Source organism: Ochlerotatus camptorhynchus, unplaced genomic scaffold (genome assembly GCF_037179485.1).
Source record: "Ochlerotatus camptorhynchus isolate MF236.1 unplaced genomic scaffold, CSIRO-AGI_Acam_v1.1 ptg000363l, whole genome shotgun sequence".
NCBI classification, from domain to species: domain Eukaryota; kingdom Metazoa; phylum Arthropoda; class Insecta; order Diptera; family Culicidae; genus Ochlerotatus; species Ochlerotatus camptorhynchus.
In genome coordinates this window covers 415,079-437,120 of record NW_027040851.1, presented here as the reverse complement: position 1 = coordinate 437,120, position 22,042 = coordinate 415,079, and the positions used below count along the sequence as shown (strand labels likewise).

The 22,042-nt window shown below is 41.1% G+C and overlaps 1 protein-coding gene across 7 annotated transcripts in view; it reads left to right on the top strand.

The window, feature by feature from the left end:
* The window catches only part of LOC135709734 (transient receptor potential-gamma protein-like), a 330,483-nt gene that overhangs the window by 217,659 nt on the left and 90,782 nt on the right, over window positions 1-22,042 (top strand). For 6 of the 7 annotated variants that reach the window (XM_065232109.1, XM_065232110.1, XM_065232112.1 and 3 more), the window contains 2 exons: window positions 12,635-12,680; window positions 15,537-15,948. The gene's annotated coding sequence lies outside the window, so the exon portion shown is untranslated. The remainder of the gene's footprint in view (window positions 1-12,634; window positions 12,681-15,536; window positions 15,949-22,042) is intronic. The other variant, XM_065232111.1, reaches the window with a different exon arrangement.

Genomic DNA, 22,042 nt, shown 5'->3' with positions numbered 1-22,042 from the left:
TATATGCGGTGGGTGGTACCGCCCTCAAACCGCTGTCTCTCGACTGTCCTTCAGCCAGTTGAGTAGATTTTCCGTAGATAACTCGTTTATGATTGACACTAATCATATTGGGTAAAGGACAGCCGAGAAACAGCGGTGGGTTGACGATGATACCCACCGCATAAATGGAAGAGGGATTACTGTAATGTGAGTCTTTCGCATTCAGTAGGCGGACGTCTACTGACGACGAAGCAGTGTTGCCAACTGAATCGAATGATTTTCATACTCTGCACGGCAGGCATTGAGATCGGATTGACTTTTGACTACACTTCTGAATGGTTGCGTGCTGGAAAACTATGTTGTGAAAGCACTCACGTTTGCCTCCTTCGGCGCCCTTCCAAATTCCGCACACACAATGGGGTAAACGCGTTCGAGGAATGATAGTGTATGTAGGCTTTCTGATAGGAAATGGTCGTATGCGACGACAGGGGTGGATGGCGGGTAGATTCCCCGACCAATCAGTGTGACACAAATTGCATTTGCCCACCGCTGCCAACATCATTTGTCGTTCAAATGTGGCTTTTCATTTACGATTTTAATTGATTTTTATATGTGCACGATTTTCAGGTTTCGGATCGTGAATTGTGCACTCGGAACGTGCGAGGGCGAGTGGTGTCAAATAAACGAGTGAATGGAATTGCAATTTTCGGTCGAGGTAGGCCACGCTTACGGAGTAGCTATAGTAGGCGAGCGGCGCGGCGGGGAGCTGAAGTGGATGGAGAAGCCCTGATTGTAATAAATGCGATTACGGGCTGAATAATGAATCGTATGTGTGTGTGTGTGTGTGTGTAGACATGTGCGTATGAATGGGAAAGTCAATTATGCGCTATTTATCTAAAGTGAGGCGGAAGGGCTTATAGCTTGTTCCATTTCCGGTTTCCTTTTCTTTTCGTTGACAGTCCAGGGACAAATTGGATAATTAATGGAAATTTGTAAACTGTCACGGATTTCAGCGATGGAATGTGCGTGGGTAGCTGGAGTAACGTTACCGCGAGCGAATGAAAGTAAAATCTGGCAAAATAAAGAGTGGCGATTTTTGGACCTACGCAGGTCACTTTTTCACGGGGGATATGTACCGTGTAAAAAAACCCGCGTGAAAAAACTTTCCTAGTTTTTTTTTAAAGTTTTACATGCAAAATATTAAAAAAAAAATGGATTTTGATGCCATTTGCTATTAGCATATAGGCATATAGACAAAACATGATAGGCCCTTTTAAAATGTACGTAAGATTTTCATTCAGTTTGTGTTAGGATGGGCTAACGATAATTGGTGCTCAAATCTCTGTAACTTAGCATATATTTCTCGGCAATAGGACAGGCGTGCTATGGATTTTTACTTATATCTGGAACCAATAACTCCAAACGACATCAAATACCCTGCAATCTCCCTTCAAATTCGTGTTGAAATTATCATTAATATTTAAAATAAATGTTCTTTAGAGGTTCTTTTTATAACTTCTTCTTCTTATTATTCTAGGCATTTTAACCTTCCGTAGCAAGTGTTTTGGCGGCTCTCAACTAAGTGGCCTAGATTCACTTCTACAGTAATAAATGGAAAGCTTTCTATGCCAACCAATGCATTAACTTGCATTATGACAAGTACAATGATACTCTATGCCCAGGGAAGTTGAGAAAAAAATCAACCTGAAAGATTTCCTCGAGCGAACTGGGAATGGAACATGCTGCCTCTGGCTTTGGTAATACACTGGAGTCGCTTTTTACGCGGTTTTTTTTTACACGGTTTTTTTTACGCGGTTTTTTTACGCGGATTTCAGAATTTACGCGGTTTTTTTAAGCGGATTTTGGTTTTATTTTACGCGGATTTCAGAATTAACGCGGTATATCGTTATACACTAGAGTCGCTTTTTACGCGGTTTTTTTTACACGGTCTTTTTTTACGCGGTTTTTTTTACGCGGATTTTGGAATTTACGCGGTTTTTTTTACGCGGATTCCGGAATTTACGCGGTTTTTTTTTTTACGTGGGACGTATCACCCGCGTAAAAAGCGACTCCAGTGTACACTGAAACCTCCGTTTACGAAGTCTTTTTTACGCAGTATTCAATTTACGCCCCTCTTTTTACGAAGTAAATCCCAAATAACGAGTTTTCTTTATACGAAGTAAATTCCAAATAACGAGTTTTTTTTTGTGATTTTGGGAAACTGGGATATACTGTCAAATACCCCACAATTTGGGTATTTTTGGAATCGGAGTGACGTGCAGGGACCGGAAATCGATGTCTGACGCCATTTTGAAATCAAAGATGGCGGCTTCCGGTAACATAATAACTTCGAAATTCTGCCAAATACCCCACAAAATGGGTATTTGTGGAATCGGAGCGACGTGTAGGGACCGTATATCAATGTCTGACGCTATTTTGAAATCCAAGATGGCGACTTCCGGTTACAGAAAAATTGGCTAATATCACCACGTCACCCCGATTCTTAAGATACCCATATTGTAGGCTATTTAACATTATTTTTTTGTCTATATTTAAGCGGAAGTCGCCATATTGAATTTCAAAATGGTGTCAGACATGGGTTTTCAGTCCTAATAAGTCACCCCGATTCCAAAAAACCCATATTGTGAGGTATTTGACAGTATTTCCCAGTGTTTCTGTAACCGGATGTCAATATCTTGAATTTCTAAATGGCGTCAGACATGGATTCTCGGTTCTCACAGGTCACTCCGCTTCCAAAAATATCCATATTGTTGTGTATTTAACGGTATTTTTCTGTTTTCCTGTAACCGGAAGCCGCCATCTTGGATTTCAAAATGGCGTCAGACATCGATTTCCGGACCCTAAACGTCACCCTGATTCTTAAGATACCCATATTGTGGGTTATTTAACATTATTTTTCTGTTTTTATGTAACCGGAAGCCGCCATCTTGGATTTCAAAATGGCATCAGACATCGATTTCCGGTTCTTACACGTCACTCCGATTCCAAAAATACCCATATTGTGGGCTATTTGACAGAATTTCCAAGTTTTTATGTTACCGGAAGCCACCATCTTGGATTTCAAAATGGCGTCAGATATCGATATCCAGTCCCTACACGTCACTCCAATTCCAAAAATACCTATATTGTGGGGTATTTGGCAGAATGTCCAAGTTTTTCTGTAACCGGAAGCCGTCATATTAGATTTCAAATGCGTCAGACATTGATTTCCGGTCCCTACACGTCACCCTGATTCCAAAAAATACCCATATTGTGGGGTATTTGACAGTATTTTCAAAAACCTCTTTTTACGAAGTAAATCCCAAATAACGAGTTTTCTTTTTACGAAGTAAATCCCAAATAACGAGGTTTTCTTTTACGCTCTAATTCGATTTACGAACCCCCGTTTTGGTTCGTAAATGGAAGTTTCAGTGTACCGTGTCTTTACTGACGCCAAGTAAAGCCACCACCAATAATAGCCAATATTGAAAGCCCTTAATATTTTATAGATTTCGTTGGTTTTTAGTTCTTAAATCAATTTATATGTTCTGCCTCCCGCTTTTCTAGTTGGCCTGGTCTCTACAGACCGATCGCGTTTGTGATCAACCTTACACTTTTTTCTAAATAACTAACTCGCGACTTCCAATCACGACTCCTCTTGACTAACCAGTCACCACTTGACTACCTCAGTTACCACTCACTCCTGACGAACCTGTCAATACTCTTCTTCTTCTTCTTCTTCTTCTTCTTCTTCTTCTTCTTCTTCTTCTCCTTCTTCTTCTTCTTCTTCTTCTTATTCTTCTTCTTCTTCTTCTTCTTCTTCTTCTTCTTCTTCTTCTTCTTCTTCTTCTTCTTCTTCTTCTTCTTCTTCGCATTTCAAGCTTATTGCATATCGCATATTAGCTTATTGCGTGCTCTCAACTTAGTGTTCTAGATGCACTTCCCCAGTTATTAATTAAGAGCTTTCGATGCCTGTACCATTTTTTGCATTGGTATAATTGTGTGGCAAGTCCAATCATACTTTTATGCCCAGGGAAGTCGAGACATTTTCCAACCCGAAAAATTCCTAGACCGGACCGGGAATTGAACCCAGCCACCTCCAGCATGGTCTTGCTTTGTAGCTGCGCCTTTACCGACTGAGCCAAGGGAGCCCCCCCCCCTGTCAATACTCACTCCTGACTAATCGTCACAACTAAACTCCCCTGAATTCCGCCGACCTAACTCCTACTACTGCTACCACTTACGACTCTCCTCTAACTGACGACTGTCTTACTGATTAATTATTTACTGCCCTTTTAACACCCCTTATAGAGTATTTATAATATGTCTTATGAACAAATCTTACTTCTAGGTCGAGTTGTCGTTACATCGTTTGACTTGAAGTTCCGAATCTAACCGAGTCCATTTCTCCCGAAGATCATTCTTTTGCTTACTTTCTATGGTCTGCCGAGCAGAGTACCTTATTTTGTATAACATTATACTGCGTAGAGCTTCTTCCTATTCTAACAATGAGCTCGTTTCATAACATGATTCATCGCTTCTAGAGATTTCTAGGGTTATCCCCTAGTTACAGAGTTAACGGTGGGGCCCCGTAAGGAAGCACCTTTAATTACAGAGTTTGGAATATAGGTGGGAGCCCCAGAAGAGGGCCATCTACCATCAGCGTTGCAGTTGTCATAATTCATGTGGTGTTGCCACTTTTTCCTACGATTTTCGCAGCGCCGACCATGGTAGTCATGCTTGGCATGCACACACCAACTGCTCATTTGTTAATAACTTTTCACTCATTTGTTGAAATTTGTTTTTTTTAAATAATTGATAGATTAGGATCATAGCTTACTACAGATATGCAAAGAGTAGGTAAATCTTGACATTTGAATCAACACTAATGATTTTTTACACTTTAAGTCCGAGATGTGCAGCGAGCATTTCTCACTTGATTTTTACAACACAAAAACAAATACAGTTTATTACTAGAATTAAAATCTACTTTTTCGTACATACTTATTACAAGCTTAAACTTTATTCTATCTACTGCTTCAAACAGAACTATGTTTTGTCAACTGTGCGTAAAGTTTTTAGCAAATGAGCAGTTCGGGACCAAAACTGTGTATGCCAAGCATGATGGAAGTATCGTCGAATTACTCTCCAGTTTAGATTGGGACGACTTATTGAACACCATTGACATTGAGTCCGCCGCTCAAACTATTTCCAATGTCTTGGCATAGAGCTCGATTCAAAGTAAATTGAACAAAAGGGTATTTATTCAGCTTTCCAAAGATATATAACAAGTTATTACATTTTACCGTTTCGAACGAACTGTCGCACTTTACTTGTGATCGATACTATCATGATCTGCACAGTCGCTGGTGACACTGTACCGGCGAACTTATTCCACTTTAAACGCATTTGTTGTGCATTTGTCACTTCTTTACCGCATCCTCGAAGTTTTCGCTTGACAATTGCCCAATATTTTTCGATCGGTCTGAACTCAGGGCAATTTGGAGGATTAAGGCTCAAACGCAATGTGGGCGGAAGCGGAACGGAAACAGAAAGTTTGACAGTTGTCACAAATGCCATCAAGATGCCTACCCGAAGTCGATTTGATTCTAACTAGTTTTCAATCCGACAAGTAGGCTTACTCAGATCGGGCTTTTCCGCTGCCGCTGCCGCTGCCATTCTGCTTCCGCTGTCATTGCGCTTGGGCCTTTAATCTCTTTGGCGACGAAATTAACATTGTTTGCAGCATACCATTCTAGTACCTCCTTAGAGTAGTGGCAGCTGGCTAGATCCGGCCAAAACATAACGTTGGTCTTGTGTTGCCGTATGAAGGGTAAAATCCGCTTTTTCAGACACTCTTTAATGTAAACCTTCGACGTCATTGTGTGAAAACCTTGGTTTTAAAGCCACAACTGCAGATTCCTTGCCAAATCATTAGTTTCCGAGCAAACTTATCAGCAAAAACAAATTTATATCTAGAAGGGACATCCCCACGACCAGTTTCCAGGTAAAATTTTCGTCTGGGGATTTGTTTATAATCCATTTTGACATATGTTTCGTCATCCATTAAAATACAGGCATCAAATTTCGTCAAAACTCGTTCGCATAGTAATCGTGCTCGCTTTTTGGCCACTAAATTTTGTTTCAGGGAACGATTCAAATGTTTACTGGCACAAAAAGACTTATATCCTTCTCTTGAAAGGATGTTACGCACGGTGGAAAAGTTGGAATCGTATTTCTTTGCCAAATCACGTATGGAGACACCTGGGTTGCTTTTCACGTACCTCAACACCTTTCTCCTCAGCTCTTTGTCCCTAGTGCCACTTTTATGATAGATGCGCTGTGCTCTATCCACACTCAGAGTATCCTTGTAACGTTTGATTACAAGACTCACCGTTGACTTTGGGAATTTTAACACTTTTGACCACGAAGGGTTCTCTGGATGTTTGTGCACAATTAATTTTCTTTTCTCAAGTTCCATGATCCATAATTACGGGATGCGTCGATCAATCGAGAAAAACTTTTCACCAATTTCTTCGTAAATGAAACATTAACAAATGCATTTAAAACGTTTTTTGTTCCAACCACCAGGGGCGCGGTGGTGTATTAAACCGTGCGTTCAGATTCAATTTGAATCGAGCTTTTTTATCATTGACAGACACGTTCCGAAAAAGATTCATCATCATACGACCCATCCACCATGGCATACGAGCGAATTTCGTCGACTGAAATCCAGAAAGAGAGCCGCTCTTAGGAAATTCACCAAGCACCTCACACTATCCCTTCAACGTCACTATGTCAGGATCAATCACGAATACAAACGAGTTGCAAAACGGTGCTTTCTTCAGTATCGACGTGGATTGCAGAGAAAGTTTAACTCACGTCCCAAGCAGTTTTGGAAGTTTGTCAACGAACAACGTCATGAAGCTGGTTTGTCGTTGTCTATGATACATAATGGTAACGTGGCCTCATCTACGCAAGATATCTGTCCGCTGTTCTCTAAAAAAAATGCTAGTGTCTTCACGCACGAGAGACTGAGTGACGACCATGCCCGACAGGCTGCCAGCTACGTACCACTCTCTGGCCAAACCATGAGCAGAATTGATATCAATACCAAGATGTTTTCCAGGGCTTCCTCGAAACTCAACTTGTCGTACAATCCGGGTCCTGGCGGAATTCCATCGGTTTTCCTCAAAACGCACTTGGACAGTTTGTTGTTGTTGCACGTTTTTCAACGGTCCGTGGACGTTGGCGTTTTGCTGGTTGCTGATGGTGACTAGAACGATGTCATCGGCGTATACAAAAATTTAAATCTCCTTGGGAAGACCACTGTAGATATTGTTCATACCAATGAGGATCAAGGTGACTGCTATCACCGACCCTGCGGCACTCCAGTTTCCTCCCAAAATGTCTTGGATCGATGGTTCCCCAGAATTACTTGAAAAGTGTGATTGAGAAGGAAACTGAGACCCCATTCTGCCATCTGTCGTATTACATTCGGCATTCAGGTTAAAACAGTTATCTGAAGTCTGGGATTTGGAAAATTGGTAATGACACTGCAACGCTCGATTTTGTTTGTCAAACTTTGTAAACTTATCAAACAAGCACGATTAAATATTTTAACACAAATTTTTTACCGGCCTAACTTAAATCATCCAAAATATATTTCGAGGACCTAAAATTTTGAAACTTGTCACAAAGCATAGATTTTTCAAATTTTTCCTAGCCAAGAGTTTATAAAAACTCACGTGTACGGGATCTTCAATGTACCGTATGCGTGATAATGTTTTGCACCATTAAGCAATGTCAAAATTAAAAAAATCTCAAAAATTCCGTTTTCGATTTTTTTTTATTTATTCAAAGGTAGGATGTTTCTCAGAGTCTTAAACTATGTTAATCATCGATCGAGTTTCCACTTGCTGCAATTACAGCCTCCACACGCTTCCGGAATGCACGGAAGGTTTTAGTAATAAAGTCTGGATCCATTTCTCTCCAGGTACGGGTCAATGTTTGTCTGAGGCTTGCTGTACTCGGGTGGTGTTTAGAACAGGTCTTGGCCTTCATGTCGCGCCATATTAAGTAATCCAGCGGATAAAGATCGGGGCTGGATGACGGAAGATGTTCCTGCAACCACTTCTGAGTGCGGTTCGAGGTGTGCTGCGGAGCTTTATCTTGTTAAAATACAGCATTTGGCTTCGAACCGAACTGTTCTTTGATCCACGGAAGAACATACTTACTTAAAATCCCGATGTAGACCTCTATGTTGACCTTTTCGCCTTCTGGAATGAATAGCGGGTCCATTTTTTTTGCCATTGGAAGCCACCAACCCAAATACCATAACGATGCTTGGTCAGATACACGTTCTTGTGCTCGTCGGACACGTCTTTTACGGAAAGAGAACTAATATTTGCTTAAGGAAGTTCAAGATTTTCTTGCATCGTTCGACTCGTAGCTCCCGGATGCGGTTGGTAATCATGTGAGTTTTTTTCCGCGCCCTCGACTTCACCCCGCAATCTTCCTTTACGATCTTCCGTGCCGTAAAGTCACTGATCCCGTGTTCCTTTGCCATTTTCCGCACTGGATCCACCCGAATCTTCCTTTTTATAGCAGCGATAACCCTCGGAACCCGTGCTTACCTCGGACGTGGTCACCTACGCGGATAGTTGTCCTTTCTTTTCTCGGTCTAAAACCCTTTTGACGGTCCACCGGGACACTCCCACGGTGTCTTTTTGCGACATTTGCGCGTGAGACAAATCACGAATACGCTGCTACTTCGTCATGGTGCAACTGTCAAACTAAGTAAATCATTTTCTTTTATACACAGCCTACTACCATAGAGGTAACTCTAAGACCACTGGGTCCCGAAGAAAATCATTATTATTTTTGGCTCACTCAGTACCAGAACAACGGTCCCAAGCAGTCCCAAGCTATTTCACTCACCCCTGCATGTTCTGCATGAATCCACACACCCCTGATGTTATCTGTCAAACTTTCATAGCGAATCAAAACAAACATAGTGTAGTAATAGAATTTCAACTAGAATAGGGTACGTTAATCGTTTGCTTGGGACCAATAGGCTACTAAAGTGGTGAGCCAATTTAAAATCGTTAGTTTCGTATTGATTGTTGCTACTACGGTATGAGCTATAGGTTGCGTGCATGCAAAGAAAACCAAGGCATTGAATGCACAGGTGAAACGGGAATCTTATTTGTACGACGGTGCAAACATTATCACGCATACGGTATGTATGAGGATATATTTCCAAGATAAACTTGTTTTTAGATGAGTGATTCGCTCTTCAGCCTTGAAATGGATTGACAATTAATGTATTATCTTCATCTTACGTATTGGTCTTTTAGGACCATTTTAGACTCTTACATCTGAATTTACATATTTTAAGTTTAATTGATATAAAAGAAAAATATCTAATACCTTTGTTCAAAATAACTTATGACATTCAACATTCGTTTTAAACAGTTGTAACATTTTATCTATTTTACTAAATGGTTTGAAATTGTCAGGGCAGATTCTTTATTATAAACAGCAAACGTGAATTATTTTAAAGGTTTCAGAGGTGCTATACATCGTTTTTAGGAGAACACCATGCTCTTTCAATATTTTGATCAGTTTGAAATTAAAAATCAGTGGTTAAGCAAAGAAGTTCGGCTATCATCACTGATATTAACACACGGGGCCTACTCAATTTGTTGGTCAAATATTACATTATAAAATATTGTGCAGTTGGCTAGAAATAACACTTTTAAAATTTGGCACATTTTGACGAAAATAAATCTAAGCCCCACACATGAAAATTCAACTTCTTCAAACCCAACAAAAACAGTTATTTATATCACACTATGGTACCGATGTTTTTTGGTACCTGTACAAAGTGTCGAAGAAATTGTTTTGTTTTCTTGATTAGAAACTGGAAGTAAGTTTTTCGTTGATTCTTAAAATATATTATATTTATTCATTACTATTTAGAATTTACCAAGAAAATTTTAAAATTATTTGGCCTCAGGTTAAAAAGTTACAGAAGTGTACTTTTTTCTTAAATCCCAAAAAAATCAAACATTTTCCATCTGCTTCGGAGACGGAGTCGGAGCCGAAATATTGTTCACCGACTGCACAGCTCTGCTGAAAATGTATGGAAATACCAAAACTCAAGTATTTTACTCACCAAATTATAACCGAATTCAGATCAGAACAGCTATCATTAAAATTTCCCCCATCAATCAGAACCCGATAACTCGAATCACGAATCCTTCATCATGCTGCAATAAATACTGCAACGAGCATTTTCATTCCATTTCGCTCCTTCGTCAACACTGCGGGCAAACTACTTTAACCGCCTACTGAGCGCTCTACGGTGGCGTTAAAGTTCGTTCAACTTTTGACACAATTTGCCGTAAACAGCTTCGAGTCCGAAACAGAGTTGCATGATGCGATTTTACATAACTTCCTCGTTCAGCAATTTCCTTGCACCCGGTGGTTCGTTGGTTTCTAGATTGAGCAACCGCGCACGGAGTACAGAATCGAAAGTTGCATATTTCATCGCGACTGGAATCGCTAACTTTGATAGCACTTTAATAGGAAAAGGAAGGAAAAATGGGCCAATTGCCTACTACTACTACTGCTGCTACTGGAACCGAGCAAGGAGGAGAAATACATTTTTTGGCGTCTTTCGTAGAATGGGGTGAGGGGAGAACGAGGCAAACAGACACTGTGGCTACGATGAATCGTTCAACGGAAGGAACTAAGTTTCTTCCCGGGTTTTCGTCATGCACTGCACACTAGCGAACGTGTAATTCTGATCGTTGCTAGGAATGGGAAAACAAATTTCCGTTTCATGCTAGGAAGCTAGCGTTCTTTGGTGGCTTGTAATCAACAACATAATAGACGAGGGCAGAACGACGAGGTAAAAACGTGGCTGCAGCAGTGCTTTCACAATACCGAGGGCAATAACATTGTAAGTGAAGCAACATTGTTACGAAACACAACATGTTGGAACATTCGACCGAACACGGGACCGTATAAATGAAAGTCATTATCAACAAAGTTAGGTTATGCACGTTCCCTGAAAAAATCTATCATTATTTACGATCAAAAACATTGTTGAATTCCAGCGCACTCTAGGAATAGAATGCCAAATTTAGCAATTTCCGTTTCCTTGGAAACGATTTCAATTTCGGGCGACTCAATAATCCTAATCATATTTATTCATTGAAATGTTTGTTCCTTTCACAAAAATCCCGCCAATCACCTTCCGATTTTACGCTTCGGCTTCGATTATGCTAAAGGGTGATACGGTCAAAATTTGGTCAAGGGAAAACGCGTGTAAATCGGTGAAATTGTTTATTTAAAAAATCAAATTAAATTTCTTTTTCAAGTTCAATTAGTATAAAATTCAGGAAAAATATTCAGTTAGGCTTCCGCTTTTCCAAATCCGAATTGCCGGGCCTTACGCTTGACCCCGGCCATCAGATTTTGTACAGCCACCTTGTCCACCTTCTTCACCGCAGAAAGCCAGTTTGCCTTGAACTGCTGCTCGCCCTTAGCAGTTTTTTTGGTCTTCTTTAGGTTCCGCTTGACAATAGCCCAGTATTTCTCAATTGGGCGGAGCTCTGGCGTGTTGGGAGGGTTCTTGTCCTTGGGAACCACCTGCACGTTGTTGGCGGCGTACCACTCCATGGCCTTTTTACCGTAATGGCAAGATGCCAAATCCGGCCAAAACAGTACGGAACAACCGTGTTTCTTCAGGAAAGGCAGCAGACGTTTATTCAAACACTCTTTCACGTAAATTTCTTGGTTGACAGTCCCGGAAGCTATGAAAATGCTGCTTTTCAAGCCACAGGTACAGATGGCTTGCCAAACCAGATATTTCTTTGCGAACTTTGACAGTTTCATGTGCTTGAAAACATCTGCTACCTTTCCCCTTCCTTTTGCCGTATAAAACTCCTGTCCCGGAAGCTGCTTGTAGTCGGCTTTGACGTAGGTTTCGTCGTCCATTACCACGCAGTCAAACTTCGTCAGCATCGTCGTGTACAGCCTCCGGGATCGCGTTTTGGCCGTCGTATTTTGTTTATCATCGCGATTTGGAGTCACTACCTTCTTGTAAGTCGATAGTCCGGCTCGTTTTTTGGCTCGATGCACGGTTGTAGACGATACACCCAGCTTATTTGCGGCATCTCGGAGAGAGAGGTTAGGGTTTCGCTTGAAACTACCGGCAACTCTCTTTGTCGTCTCAGCGGCTTCCGGTTTTCGATTTCCCCCCGATCCAGACTTCCTGGCTGTCGACAAACGTTCCCCAAACACTTTAATTACATTTGTAACGGTTGATTTGGCAACTTTTAGCGATTTTGCCAACTTTGCGTGCGAGTAGCTCGGATTTTCGCGATGCGCGAGCAACATTTTGATACGCTGCTCTTCTTGCTTGGACGGCATTTTGACAACTGAATAGTGAATTCCAAAATCAAAATAAGAGCAACATTCTACACACACACACCTTCAAAATGAGGGGTGTTCAGGTTTTTTAAATGCAAAATTGAAAGAAATACGTCAAGTTGATATTGACCAAATTTTGACCGTATCACCCTTTAAGAGCCTCTTCACTTTACCAGCAGCTCATATTATAACCTGTTTATTTTCGTTTCAGTTCTCCGAATGGGAAGATCACCATGAAAATGACGCACCGGATGAAGGTAAGCCAACGCTGATGAATTCCACGAAATGCAAATGTTTTTCTCCGTACAGGATTGACAAAGTAAAGCAAAATTTGCATTCTTTTGGCTTGATCTCCACTTTACCTATAGCAAAGAACTCGAGCATTTAAAGACCGTTACTCCCTTCTGCATCGTTTCCATACATGAGCTTGCTACATTCTATTATATCATATCTTTAATATCGTAGAGTTACAAAACGATTCACGCCTGAAAATGAGCGAAAAAAAAATGATAGTCGTGCGTTTCTCCACCAGTCAAAGAGGGCTGAAAACGAAAAAAAAAAAAGCAAAACATCCCGGGTGTAGTCGTGCTGATGTTCAAGCCATCGCAGTAAGCGAGGAAAATGATTGCTGTTTTGTGGTTGTGGTCGTTGCTCAGGCAGGCCTCCTCTGATGATGATGATGATGATGTTTGGTGATATAAAGTTTACAATTTGTTTTACTACTTTCTTACTACAGTTTACCTGAAGTGAAGCTTCCAGTGATAGAGAGATTTGTATTTACTTCTTTCACTAGCTCCGGTAGATGAATCTACCTGGAAAAAGAGCTTGCTGATTGCGACTTTTTTGATGTTGCTATTTGTGGCTTGAGTTTTGTTGAATTTTCGGGAGTTGAGTTACGGTGAGGCAGTTCGTTACAAACTCAAATTTTATTTTTATGAATTTGAGTTTATTAAATTTAGTTGAATCAACAATTTTGACAGTTGACACAGGCTACATTTATTTTAATGAGCGGTTCAAATTTTCAATGCGAGAAAACACGTTTTTCGTGGTAAGAGGAAATTTTCCATCCTTCCAACGATAACAACAATAGAGTAAAATCCCCCGCTGACAACGGCAATAAATTAAGAAAAATTAAATCTGTAAAAACAGTGGTTCACTGACCAACGGACCCATTTACGACGACAATCATGATTTTGTGTTTTTGTCTCGTCCTTACTCTTCACAATCAGCGCGCAATCCAGTTGAAAATGATTCATCGTGTCTTCTGTCCAGAGGTGCCTAGATGGAACATTCTCCGTGTGACAATTTTCAGCAGCTGTTCGCTCCCCACTCAAATGGTCACGTTGGATTTGTTACCAGGACACCATAATCCTGCACAGCGAAAATTATGTTGAGCAAAGATCAATTTACTGCTCCGTTTGGCTCCAACAAGGTTCAACAAGAGCCACTGTGCTCCTTCGGAAAGATCTCTGCGAGACACATTCTGGGATCGGAGATCCCGCAGGGAGGGGTCAATAAATTTATGTTTGACATAAAATATCAAATTCCAATTTAGATTTACACCAGTTTAGTATTCCATCACCGAGCACGGTGGGGGGCACTGAGGAGCATAACCACAAGGATAACGGGTTGAATGTGTGGGATTTAGCTTTGGATGTTGGACAGCTGAGAGGTTTTTTTTTACTATTCCTCGAGCGTCCTCCGTCTGCGGGATCTAGTTGCCATGAAGCTTGCCATTGTTGCTTTTCGCTCGAGCTGCTTGAATGTCGAAAGGACAAGTGAGTGTCCTGACGACAACGACGATGGGTGGCGAGGGGCAATTTTCAACGATACTTTGCAATCTCTCATGGCAACCAAGGCATCCCTCGATGCATACGATGTATGTACGTACGTACGTACGTACATCAACTTGGAACGGTTGAGTTGAAGTAACGTCTCATACGGATACACTCTCCGGGGAGCCGACAGCCTTGCGAGGCAATGAGCGACATATTTTATCCGATTTGAGTCAATTGAAGCGGAAACAATAATGGAAAATAAATAACCTTTCTTCTTTTCGTTCAAATTGGGACAGGGCAGCCACGAAGTCGCGTGGGGATGCTGTGGTAAACCTGAATCATCGTGTGTTTACACTCGAGGCAGAAAGTTGAACTTTGTTGAACTGTGAGAAAATGACTCGATATTTATTTCTCATAACTTATAAGTTATCATGCAATAAAGACGACGTTTGTGATTAAATCTTATGTCTCAGTGGATGTTAACGACTTTTGGGTCAGTGGAAAAGTTTACGATTCTATTATGATCACCTAGACATCGTTGAAAAACAAACGACTTCATAAAAAGGGGTTTTACATTTTTCTCTTTATCTCAACTGAGACCACAAGTTCCATTACTTGCCGACAGTTTGTTAACAAGTACTTTACCGAGCATCATCACTCATCATGATACTTGCTGTGTTGCTCACCAATTGGCGCTGCTGCTGATTCCATGGAAACAGTAAACGGTTCTCCGCCTTCGTTTGCGGCACATACGTACGCACTGATCCAAGCAATCCTGGAAGCAGCTGTGGGCCCTGGTTGAGGAGCGCGCACTTGGCAGTAAAGGGTAAAGCTAGCATACTTTTATTGGCAGACATATTTCATCGCGTGGTTCTGCCGCCACAGCTACATTCACAATAACTGGTACCGAGGAACCAACTGAGCTGCACTTTTCTCCGGTTCAACGCTTATTATTGGTCCCAGCTGGTGCGAACATATTTTATTAGCAGTTTATAGCTGTTCGCCGTACGCCCCATTCTACACTGAATGATCGAAAATGAGAAAAGTACCCCCGCAATCAGCGCCTCTTCGATTTCCTCGGAATGCTTACTTCGATGGTGTGAAAAAGGCAATTTCAACAACCTTTCAAAACCCGCGTGATGGTGGAGACGCACGATCTTTTACTGTACATAGAGAGCTTAGCAGGCGTTCTAAAGCATAATGGTAAAAATTTCCCGTTTAAAGATTGACATTAGAATAGCATTTTAAACAGTGTCAAAGTCTAACCCGACAGATGCAAAACTTGTTTTAAAACGTGTCTCCCCATTTTCTCTCTTTCTCTTTGTTTATTTGCAGACAAGTTTGTTTGAAAAGCACTGAAAACACACTTACAAGTTGACACACTTCCACAGAGACATAAACACTCACACACATACGCACACGTCACCCGCCCATTTGTCACACAGAAAACGAAACAAAAACACGTCAACACAAAAGACAATTCGCCTGTGTAAATATAGTTCAAATAAAGTGCTAACCCATCCTTGATCTAAGTTGGCCTGGTCCAAGACAAAAAGCAAAAAGTTTAGCGCTGAATATAGAGTAAACACACCGACACAGGGTTCTTTGCTGTGAAATTTTCCTTAAGTGCCAAGTTGGGTGTGTTATGCGAGGAAAGTGTTCTTGGCACACCAGCACCCCACAGCAAGTTGATGAGGCTCTCGATGTTGAATGCAAGCGAACGAATGTTGAACTCAAACTATAAATGGTACCGTAACTCTCTCTTTCTCCTTGGACTACCACCCCTCCATCCCATAGTAGAACACTTCACCCTCCTCAGCGTGTGCATTTGGATGTGATATACTAATAGCATTTCTATATAACCCTGTTGTGAAACTCCTTTTCTAGTAGATGAGATATTGAATGCTCTCGTGGCATACCTACTTCTGGTTTACGGTTTTAGGAGAATGGATCTGTTTTTATGTGTGTTTTAACTCTCATCTCGTTATGATATTGACGTTGCTGTTCTGTTGGTGTTACTTGATTTTCGTATTAGTTTTACCTCTTGATGTTGATGATTGCAATTTCGTTGATTAGCGTTATATCGTGAGTGATACTTATTTAACATACATGTGAACAACACTTTCTTCATCATCTTCGGACGTTTGTTATTATTATTGTTAGTTCATGAATGAGTAAAGGCCTGTATACAATGCATCCGGATTTGTTGCGTTGTAAATAGTGAGACAATCCGCAAGTCATTTATTTTTAATATCCAATATCGTATTTAATCAGGATGAATTATGCGACGTGTTCAAATAACGTTTGAATTTGCAACCAATCCAGCACTCCATAAATTGCTCCAATTAATAACTTGGGTAGAAAACTAGTCCAAAAGGTCTAATAGTTGTTTTTCGTATGCATGGGGCATTTTACGTATTCAACAATATTTTCTCTATTTGACAAATCCAGGTTATCATGACTTCAGTAGGTCTATTTTCTTCATTCGTTTCGTTTTGAATAATCAAAAATCATGATAACCTGGGACTAAAACAAAAAAGTATCTATGAATCCGTGCACCGAAAGGATTGGTGCCACTACTGCACAATAAACAGCGTTCGCACATCTCTAGGGACGAGTAGCAGTGTAACACTCACCCATGAAGATGTTTGTTTGTTTGCTGTTGACTGCTTGATCCATTTCAATCTATAGCACTGTCAACAACGATTGTAAACCGTTTCAACAACGCTTCAAACTTGCCAGGTCAATGTGACTATTGTCGACAACCAATTTCTATTCAGTACCCTTTCCATTGCCTTACAGCTGCACTGTTATCGGCTTCTCTAAATTTTGTAGTGCGTATTTTTCAATTTAAGAAAAAAGTGGTAAAATCAATTGCTCCGTCGTAAAAAGCGAGTCAGATTGAACGTAATAAAGCCCGAACGTGGGAGCTTGGAGTTGAACGTAGTGCAGATGTACTCAGACTCAAAAGTTCGTGATGCACTCACGTTTGAGCATCGGTATATTTTTTGCATTAAAAACATGGTTTTTGCAAAGATGAAATTTTCCTAAAATCTTGGTAAAATGCTTTTTTATTGCGTAGCTACTCAGATTTACTATCCTGCCCATGTCTTAGAGTCAGAGGAGTGGAACGACGGACAAGCGTCTAGAATAAGCTTCTATCACTACCAAATACTGTCACTACCAAAAATACCGAAAAACCACCCTAGTGATTTTCAGAGTTGGTTGGAAATGCTATCTAACATGAAGCTTTAATGTGATAACATATTAAAGGGTGATACGGTCAAAATTTGGTCAATATCAACTTGATGTATTTCTTTCAATTTTGCATTTAAAAAACCTGAACACCCCTCATTTTGAAGGTGTGTGTGTGTAGAATGTTGCTCCTATTTTGATTTTGGAATTCACTCTTCGGTTGTCAAAATGCCGTCCAAGCAAGAAGAGCAGCGTATCAAAATTTTGCTCGCGCATCGCGAAAATCCGAGCTACTCGCACGCAAAGTTGGCAAAATCGCTAAAAGTTGCCAAATCAACCGTTACAAATGTAATTAAAGTGTTTGGGGAACGTTTGTCGACAGCCAGGAAGTCTGAATCGGGGGGAAATTGAAAACCGGAAGCCGCTGAGACGACAAAGAGAGTTGCCGGTAGTTTCAAGCGAAACCCTAACCTCTCTCTCCGAGATGCCGCAAATAAGCTGGGTGTATCGTCTACAACCGTGCATCGAGCCAAAAAACGAGCCGGACTATCGACTTACAAGAAGGTAGTGACTCCAAATCGCGATGATAAACAAAATACGACGGCCAAAGCGCGATCCCGGAGGCTGTACACGACGATGCTGACGAAGTTTGACTGCGTGGTAATGGACGACGAAACCTACGTCAAAGCCGACTACAAGCAGCTTCCGGGACAGGAGTTTTATACGGCAAAAGGAAGGGGAAAGGTAGCAGATGTTTTCAAGCACATGAAACTGTCAAAGTTCACAAAGAAATATCTGGTTTGGCAAGCCATCTGTACCTGTGGCTTGAAAAGCAGCATTTTCATAGCTTCCGGGACTGTCAACCAAGAAATTTACGTGAAAGAGTGTTTGAATAAACGTCTGCTGCCTTTCCTGAAGAAACACGGTTGTTCCGTACTGTTTTGGCCGGATTTGGCATCTTGCCATTACGGTAAAAAGGCCATGGAGTGGTACGCCGCCAACAACGTGCAGGTGGTTCCCAAGGACAAGAACCCTCCCAACACGCCAGAGCTCCGCCCAATTGAGAAATACTGGGCTATTGTCAAGCGGAACCTAAAGAAGACCAAAACAACTGCTAAGGGGGAGCAGCAGTTCAAGGCAAACTGGCTTTCTGCGGCGAAGAAGGTGGACAAGGTGGCTGTACAAAATCTGATGGCAGGGGTCAAGCGTAAGGCCCGGCAATTCGGATTTGGAAAAGCGGAAGCCTAACTGAATATTTTTCCTGAATTTTATACTAATTGAACTTGAAAAAGAAATTTAATTTGATTTTTTAAATAAACGATTTCACCGATTTACACGCGTTTTCCCTTGACCAAATTTTGACGGTATCACCCTTTAGCTAGAGAATAGTCTTAGAAGAGGGTAGGTAGATAGTTCCGTTAGAGTACGGCAGTATGAAAATTGAATAGAAGTTGAAAACGAGCGTAGTGAGTTGTTAACTAACCTGTTCATCGTGTACACGGCTTGGTAATCTGAAGTATATTGCCAAAGACAGCAACATTCCAGATGGTCAGGGTATCTATATATAGCATAAACAGGAACTTAACTTGTACACTAGTGCTGCGTAGTGGCAGATCTCTTCACCACTCGAAATGCTCTGGTCTTAACATTTACTTTAAGTTCCCAATCATATGATTAAAATCTCGAGGTATAAGATTACATGCCCAATAGCACCACGTGGTAGAATAATTTATCTAACGCTAGTAGTACGCCTTCGTAATCTGAATAACTTTGTCACAGAGAGAAATTTCCTAAATATAGATTATTCAATAATTATCAAGGGGTTAAGCGAGGAGTGATTATTAGAAATTTTCTTACTTTCTCGTTCATGGGAGCACATAACATATGCGGAACTCGATAATCAAAATTCGACCCCATTTCAGTGATTTCAAGTGGTATAGGAAGACATCGATCTGTAAAATGAATTATACCAGCTGTAAAATGAGAAAGGGGATCAAGGGGCTAGTCCATTCTATTAAAATAATTATAGCGTGGTTTTATATATAATTATATTTTATTTTATTTTATTTTTATATTATTTTTATTTAATACATCCATCTGACAATAAGTCTTAATGAACCAGAAGCCATAACAAATACTAAATGTATCTGGAGTTAATAATACGTCTCTGGAATTGAGCAGCAGGTTCCCCAAACTCGAACAACTCTTCAACTGTAGAAAACGTGCGAATCATACTCGTAACAGGTTCATGTTGTCCAAAAGAAGAGCGGTGTGAGTCTTGACGCAATAGGAACGTTGAGCGTAGAAATCTGCTTGGCGCACGAAAGTTCAAGCAAGAGAGTAAGTGGGTAGTGTCAATTTCACCACTTAATAACTTCGCGACGAATGTTGCCTGTTGAATTTGTCGCCGTCGTTGTAACGTGTCCATGCTTAGCAAGCGACATCTCTCAGCATACGGAGGTAAGTTTAGTGGATCTCTCCAAGGAAGTTGTCTTAATGCTCGACGAATGAATGTTTTTTGGATACGTTCTATTCTGATGTTCCAGGAAAGTTGGTAGGGAGTCCAAACAACAGATGCAGTCTCGATAATCGGACGAACGAGTGAACAGTACAGTGCTTTTAAACAGTACAGATCCGAAAAATCTCTTGAGATTCTTGATATAAAACCAAGCTGACGATTAGCTTTAGTGATTACCATTGAACGGTGTAAGTCAAACGTAAGTTTAGGGTCCAGTATTACACCTAGATCGCTTACTTGTTCTACTCTTTCTAGTACAAATCCATCAATTGAGTAATCGAATACGATTGGCGTTCTTGTGCGATTAAATGTCATGACCACACATTTTGATATACTGACGGAAAGCTTGTTTAAGCGGCACCAATCAACAAATTGGTCTAACATTGCTTGGAGCTGACGGCAATCCTCGACGTTCTTGACAACAATGTATAGTTTGAGATCATCGGCGTATATGAGCACACAACCACTCGGCAAGAGGAGCGTCACATCGTTGAAGAAGATTGTGAACAGCAATGGTCCTAAATTGCTGCCCTGGGAAACACCGGAGGTTGCAGCAAATAGTGATGAAGTGCACGAACCCAGCTTGACACGAAGTGTTCTGTTGGAAAGATATGATTTCAGCCAATCAACCAAACCATCCGAAATTCCCAGGCGAGACATTTTCCGAAGAAGAATACCATGATCGATGCAATCGAATGCCGCTTTCAGATCGGTATAAACGGTATCAACTTGAGCCCTATTTTCCAAGTGATTTATACATGTTGAGGTGAACTCCAGCAAATTTGATGTAACTGAGCGTCCTGGCATAAACCCGTGTTGCGTTGCTGAAATGTAGCTCTTGACATGAAAGAAGATAGCATCGTTCACAATGATCTCGAATAATTTTGAAGCTGCAGATAGACTTGTTATGCCACGATAATTTGTCACGTCACGTTTGTCGCCCTTCTTATGGACAGGGAACATAAAGGAATGTCTCCATATTTCGGGGAAAACTCCTTGGTGCAACGAAGCGGTAAAGATGTGAGCTAGGGGATCAGCTAAAACAGCAACACAGCGGCAAAAAATGATTGCAGGTACACCATCAGGACCCGGTGAAACAGATTTCTTCAACTTCCTAACAACTTTAACGACATACATATTGCTAACCACAAATGTACGCAAATCGATGAGACCCTCAGGAACATTGCAAGCCGCTCTTTCTACTTCATCTGCGTTGGCGGCTGAATCCGAAAAAAACAGAACTGAAGTGGCTGGAAAATAGATCACACGATTCGAGCATAGAAGTAGACTCCAAATCGCCAAAAAATACGGATGAAGGAATATTCGACGATTTTCGCTTGGAGTTCACAAACTTCCAGAAGCTCTTGGGATTTCTACGTAAATTGGTCTGGACACGCAAGACATATGACTTGTATAGGGTTGAATTAAGTTTACGATAGGCGTTGCAAGCGCGATGAAAGTTGCGTTTCGTTTCAGAAGTTCGAGCGTATGTTCACCAGCATCAAGGGATTCCACACGGTCAACACAATCGGATTGAGTTGGTAAGGAGAATAAAATCGGTGGATGATGCAAATCAATAGCCAGCAATGGGGACACCGCTTCGTTAACTACAATGTTGCAATCGGAATCACAGAAAACCAAATCTAGGATGCGCCCCAGGTGATTGCGAATAGAGTTGTATTGCCGGATATTCAGGAAGCTCGTTCCATCCATCAGAGCAGCACTGGCAGCAGACGTCGTGGAAGGATCAAGGTTTAAGATTCCATCATCAAGACAATCCCATGCTATGTGTGGTTGATTGTAGTCACCACAAGCAAGCAAAAGGTCACCATCTGGAGTTGCATCACGTAATTCACGAAGAGTAGCTAAATGGGCATCGATAACACCTACGTCCCGACTACGATCTGGAGGAATATATACAGCGCAAAGCACGAACCGCTTTCCGCGAATACAGGCAGACACACTTACTTGTTCCAGGTTACTACCATTAATAGTCTTTATCTCAACAGACTTGTAAACGCTGGCCACGGCAATAAGCACTCCTCCAAACTTCGCTTTCTGGCTATTACGAGCACTGCGATCGCAGCGAAATACATTAAAGTCAGTACCAAAAAGTTGCAGTGAGTTG